Source organism: Hydra vulgaris, chromosome 14 (genome assembly GCF_038396675.1).
Source record: "Hydra vulgaris chromosome 14, alternate assembly HydraT2T_AEP".
Lineage (NCBI taxonomy): Eukaryota > Metazoa > Cnidaria > Hydrozoa > Anthoathecata > Hydridae > Hydra > Hydra vulgaris.
In genome coordinates this window covers 39,240,739-39,247,500 of record NC_088933.1, presented here as the reverse complement: position 1 = coordinate 39,247,500, position 6,762 = coordinate 39,240,739, and the positions used below count along the sequence as shown (strand labels likewise).

General features: G+C 27.3%; 1 protein-coding gene across 8 annotated transcripts in view; it reads right to left on the bottom strand.

Annotated features, from left to right (window-relative positions):
• The window catches only part of LOC100199858 (cysteine sulfinic acid decarboxylase), an 11,548-nt gene extending 8,851 nt beyond the window's left edge, over positions 1–2,697 (bottom strand). For 2 of the 8 annotated variants that reach the window (XM_065817122.1, XM_065817125.1), the window contains exons 1-2: positions 1,926–2,631; positions 778–816 (exon numbers count right to left, since the gene is read on the bottom strand). The gene's annotated coding sequence lies outside the window, so the exon portion shown is untranslated. Of the gene's footprint in view, positions 1–777; positions 817–909; positions 1,028–1,925; positions 2,632–2,651 lie in introns of those variants that run through there. The other 6 variants (XM_065817123.1, XM_065817126.1, XM_065817128.1 and 3 more) reach the window with 6 other exon arrangements.
• Positions 2,698–6,762: the final 4,065 nt, after the last annotated feature.

The following is a 6,762-nucleotide window of genomic DNA, read 5'->3' as shown; positions in this document are numbered from 1 at the left end:
GTCATGCAATAACGAATAAATACAATGAGCTGGTAGCATTAATGAAACATATTAAACAAGTCATACATACTAAATAAAAATGTTATTTTTTAGTTTTTAATGAAAAAATTATCATGTGTCAATTAACGAGACAAGAAAAGCAAGAAAAAAAGATTATAATAGTAAATTCAGAACCGACGACACCGTGAGGCACGTGACCCTCCCCCCCCCCTCCCCCACTTTTTTTTATAAAGGACTTTTTTTTTTAGAAAATCCAAGGAATTTTTTAAAAGTTAACGATTGAACCCCTCACTATCCTTACCCCCCCCCCCAACTTCGAAACCCGTGTTGTCGGCCCTGAAATTTACAAGCATATTTGCTCAATATTAGAAGTAATAACCAAATTCAGAAACATTACCTTATAAATTTATTAAATAGATTAACTTTTATAATATTAAGAACACAAGTATTGGTTTTAAAATGTTTTATCATTATACTGGATCTTAGTTATTTTAACAACCAACTTAGTCATTACCGGTAATGTGTAACTTAGTTATTACCGGTAATGTTTAGCGGTAATGTTTAGGCTTCACTGATTATCTAAAGTCTTAGCTTCAGTAAATTCAAACTTAATGAGCTCATAGCATTAATGTATTTTAAAATTTATTTTCAGTCTTACACAACCTGCCTAAAGTATTTCCTTCGTCAACTGTGTTTCGCAATCGTAGTTCTCAATAATTGTTATAATTACTGATATAACACCACGTTTCACTTTAAATACCTCTAAATTTTACTTACCAAAACTTTCTTGATCAACTTGATTCGCTTTCTTTGCATCTATAAAAAGAAAATAACCTAGAATGATCGGAATATAAAGATATTAACCAATAAAGAAAATATAAAATCAGAGTCGCGCAAGTTTTAACGTACGTAAAGTTGACTTGCGGTTCAAATCGCAAAACCTCGACTGCATAAGCAGATTTTTTTCTATTGAAATGACAAAAATTGCTTCCAAAAATATTTGCCATAAACCGCGAAATGCGTCAGCCTAAAATGTTTCAAAAAATTTTAAACATTATTGAAATTAGATGTTAGAAAAAAAAAGTATAAATAACACACTTATTTTAACGCAATAAATTATGAAAATAATATGGGATAGAAATACCAGTGATCAGCCATGCTCCACTAGTCAGTCGTTTTGTTATTAAATCTATCATAAATAGCGCAGTAAATCGACTTAACCATTGGAACTGTCTCAAAATATATGTACATTGATTTATTTGACAATGTAATATGGTACAACTGACAACTAGTAGTGAAAAGGTTATCTACTAAATTTAAGAGGCTAAGTATTGACAAAAAATGTCTTTTATCAAATAAACATTTGTATAAATGTTATTTTTTATTTATATTTCTTTTTTAATTAATTTTTTTTTTTATATATATATTTCATTTTTCAATTTTTAATTGATTTATACTTCTTTATTTTTGAGATTAGAGTGTATAAAGAATGCTAATAATAAGTATCTGAAGTTTTTGTCTAAAATTATTCCTTGAGTGAATGTAAAAAAACTTAAACTAAAAAGCTGGCTAACGTGGGACGGGAACTAAAAGACGTTTTTTGAACATTCCAAACACGTCTAAAACGTTCAATAGACGTTTAAAAAACCTCTTTTTTACGTCCCGTGCCCACTGGGTTATTTTTATATTATGTTCTATGTATACGCTTACGCAAACAAACTAATGACACTTTCACATAGGATTTTAATCGGGGAACTAATGGCTTGATGATTTAATGGGGGAACTAATGGCACTGGCACATTAATTAACTTATAATTGGGGTAATTATTTTAGCAACAGCAATATTATTATTTTAATATTTAAAAATAAATTTAAAAAGTACAATATAAATAAATTTAAATTCAATAAATTAAAAAATAACCTACTTTTTTTTTATCAAATATATTATGTTCTATTCTTTTCTGACAGCTTTTAATAATGTTTCAAAACTTTCAGACATGAACCAATTGACGATATTGGATAACTTTTCAAGAACATTTCGCTATGCATTGTGGGATCGCCTGGGGAATAACAAAGTATAAAAATCAAATTTCGCATTACAACTATAAGTAGCTTTAATGTTGTTCTTATTAATTTAAACTTTGAAAATTTATTAATGGATTTAAAGACAAAGTGTTATGAAGATGACTGCGGAAATTTAGTAAAGGTTTTAATGAATGAGTTTTCTGCGAAAGGTCTAAAACTTGATAACAATGTAAATTTGCTTGTTACCACTCCTATTGATACCGTGATCACTTTAATACTCTTGAAGCTTTTTTGAAGAATGGATTATAATCCATTCTTCAAATTTTTAGGGTTTTTTCAATGATGGTATGATTGGTACTTTTGGTGTGGGAAAATTACTATTATCTGCAAAATCAATGTTTGAAGAGAGATTACAACTTGAAACTGTGCTATTCCAAACGTAAATAACTTTTTTAAATACTTATTCGTTACTTTAATTACTAAAACCATGATAATTCTTCGACAATTTTAAAAAATATCGAAGGTCACTGAGCTTCCATTTACAAAAATTTTCAAAGTTTAAATTAATAAGAACAACATTAAGCATAAGCTACTTACAGCTGTAATGCGAAATTTGATTTTTATACTTTGTTATTTCCCAGGCGATCCCACAATGCATAGAGAAATGTTCTTGAAAAAGTTATCAAAGATCGTCAATTCAAATTTTTTTGTTTGTTTACTTTTGTCAAATGATATATTTTAAAAAAAAGGACACATTAAAGCCTGGAGACGACAAAAACACTATAAACTATTGCCCTCGTCTACAATCTTAAACTTAAAAAACAACAAAATGGTGAGTTATTATTCTAATTAAACTTGTATTCATTGACTTATAAATACAAAAAAAAATAAAAAAATATAATTGCTTTTTTAATCTTAGCAATAAGAAGACATAACAATGGAAAAATTGCGACTCAATGATTTTTGGGGATGGAAAATTTGCAACTCGATGATTTTTGGAGATTGAAAAATTTTCTTGGTCATAATTTTTTTCTTAAACAGTAAGAAAGAGCAAAGTATGAGGGTTTTTTAAAGTTTCCATGATTTAACAAATATAATGGTATGAACGTGCACAAGTTTTAATTTTGCTCAATGTTAAGTTTGCTGAAAGTTTTAAAACAAGAAAAAAAACTGACGTATAGTAACGCCCACGAATCATGTAACGCCCACGAATTGTAATTTATGATAACAAGCTAAAATAAATTCAATAACATAAGAAAAAGTTAACAATATTTTTATAAAGAAATTTTAATAAAAAAGTTTAATATTAAGTAACAGTTGTTTTATTTTCAATTGATTCATTTTTATTCTTATTAACCCATGTTGCTGGAAAGTTAGCACAACTGCGTGAAAAATAAACATTGATAACAACTATGCAATGAATATCATGTGATTAGTTAGCTATCATGTGATTAATTAGCTAATAGACCAATGAATAATAAGAGACACCAATAAGTAGTCATAATTAATATTTTTACATAATTAAAAAAGTTTTATACATAATTATATAAGATCTTTTTGTATGTAGCGGTTGTAAAACTCATAAAATATCAGTTGCACAGGTGGCAGCCATTGTAAGAACTAAAATAGAAAAAATAGCTCATGAACTATTATAAAAATATAATCTCTAAGTAAACTGACAGAGAAGTACATTATTGCCCAGGAGGCGTCAGGCTAATTGCAAAGTTATTATAAAGCATCTTATATCCTTAATTGTTATTATTTTAATAATAACTATATATTTTGGTCTGATGTGCCATCTGTCGACTATTTACATGAAATATTAACCATGCTTAATGATTCAAAGATCTTATTTGTAGCTAAAATTGATGATTTATCAAATTTACTCGAATGTCGTCCTTTAGCGTAAGCATATGGTTGACTGCTCATTGCGCAAAGTTGTTGTGCATTTATGGTATTATCAACCATATGCTAACGCAACGTTAGCATATGGTTGATAGTACTATAAATGCACATCTCCATAAAATCTATAACTAATATCTGATGTTATTATTTTACTTATTGCTATTTTCGTTTATTTTCTTCCAGTTAGTTGACCACCTAAAAAAATCATAATCTGCCATAACCTGCAACCACCGACCCAAGGTCTTTGTAGAATAAATGTAATATAAAAATTAAAGATTTAAATTAGTTGGAAAATGAAGAAAAATTCAATCAACGGCTAATTATTTGTCAATAGTACATTTTGTAAATAATGAACCATTGACTTCGTCTTTATTTATTAATAAATCAAATGTTTACTTAATAATTTTTAAACAGTTTTTAAATTCCATGTTCTAAACAGTGCAACAAAACTATTATAAATGTATAAAAAAAAAAAACAATGTTGCTTGAAATGTTTTAATTGTAATTCTAATTATTACTTTCTTACAATCAAGAAAACACTGCACTGGATTATTTGGCGTCATTATTAAATTATTTATTTAATATGAAATTAACTTGGCTTTTATAAACTTTAGATTAGGCTCAATTGCAAGTGCTTGTAGAGATTCTAAATGTTGAAAAATAAATTTAAATTTAAAACAAAAGGCTTTAAAAAATCTCAATCTTTGACAACAATTCTAAACTTTTGAAAAACATTTTTACTTTTCATTCGATAAGTTAAATTTTTTAACTACTACTCTATTCCCCCTCATAAGTTACAAAACATAGTAAACTTCTAATATTTATCTATTGCCAAGAATAAATCTATTGAATTATTTTAGCTGGGTAATTTGCTTTAGGTTAATTTTGTAAATATTTACATAAAAACGGTCTTTAAAAAATGCCCAGATTTTTTCTTTTCAAATGACCAATTACTGATTTACTACTGGGTTTTTTTATTTGTTGAAGTAATTAAGAAAGTCTTGTGCATATTTCAAGAGTATATTTTTTTCTCCGGCAAAAATATAACAAATTGTCTGAGCAATTTTGTTTCTGAAAGTTATGACCATGAAAAGCTTATAACCTAATTGTTTTGAGGGGTTCGATTACTTTACATGGGCTTCATCTTTTAAACACTTAAGTATTATTTGATAAAATTTGAAATCTTTTTATGGAATTTGTTTTCAATAGTAGAACAAATTATATTCTGCAAAATTAGGGTTAGGGGGGGATGAGTTATATGGCTTTTGTTAGTCTCGTGTTCAATCAAAGCAATTTTTTGCTAAACATTTTTAATTGATGTAGACACAAATATACCTCAGTTTAAAGTTCACTTCATTTCTGAAAGTTATCCTTCTTAAAGATAGATAATGCGATCTATGATTCTTAATACAAAATTTTTTTTTTTCCAATCCAATTTTGGAATTTTTTGATTCAAACAGTTTCAAGTTAGTTTTACATTAATATACTTTACTTAAAATTCATTTATCAACTTTTTTCAATATTTATAAAATTTTTACCAAGTTTTAATTTGAGTTTTAATCGATTTGATTTAATGTTTTATCAAGTTTAGCTGTATCTTTTTTTTTTCTTTTGAAACTTTAGTTTGGGGAAGAATATTGGCAGGCTTACAACCAACCTGAGCAACGCACTTTAATTGGCCCAATTAAAGTGCGTTGCTCAGGTTTGTTTAACAGATTGGTTATTTATTAGTTGTTATCAGGGGCAGATGCAGCATTTTTTGATGTTTGAGATTTACTTTTCCAGATATGGAGCAAACTCTAAACATTTATATATTTATACTTATGTCAACAAATGATGCTTTTCTAAAAATTGCGATGATTGTAGCCTGGGAATATGAAGAAGTACTATAATATTTGCGACACCTGCCACAAACGTGAGAGCAACAAGTTGATATAATATTACTTTTATTTATTCTTAATTCTAAATTTATATTTATCATAAATTCTAAATTTCATAATATAATCTCATAGCGTTCAAAAATAATAGCTTTATAAAGTTTGAAACCCCCTAAAATTGAGAAGTATTTAAACTTTGTATGGTCATACATTTTAAACGCGTAGAGATTATTGTATGAATTTATCAATGAATATAACTTTAGTGGAGAAAAGTAAAATAAAGATATTTTATCAACTTGTAGCACTCACTTTCAGGGCAGTTTTCACAATATAAATATTGTTCGCAAGCTCCAACCACTGCAACTTTTGCATAGCATCCTTATTTGACATCAGTTTAAAAATATAAACTTTTTGATTTTGCTCCATGTCTGGAAGTTACCTCAAACATCAAAAAATGCTGCACCCGTTCCTGGTTGTTCTTATCTAGAATGTGTTATAGTTGCTTACATATTGTAAATTTTGAAAATGGTTTTCAATCTGAGCCACAAACTAGCTAGACAACGGCTGTTATTATTCTTTACAGAACATCATGTAACAATTAACTATTATTTTTCGCTAAAGTGGCCAGTGATCGGCCAATGATGAATTGTTGAGATTATGAGTGCATTGCTTAATTTTTTAAATTTATTTTTATTTATTTATTACAATAAAATGAATGAAAGAGAAACATAAATGTATAAATAAGAACTACAGACTTTGCTAACTTTATAAAAAGGTTGCGGAGCATGTAGAAAACCATGTGATCAATGAAATTTAAATATTTATTAAATAATATGAAACTTAAATATTTTTCTTTATTTAATTACTTATAAACTATACATAAAATATGTATAGTTTATAAGTAAATATACTATAAACAATGCATGTAAATAAGTTATATACATATGTAAATATA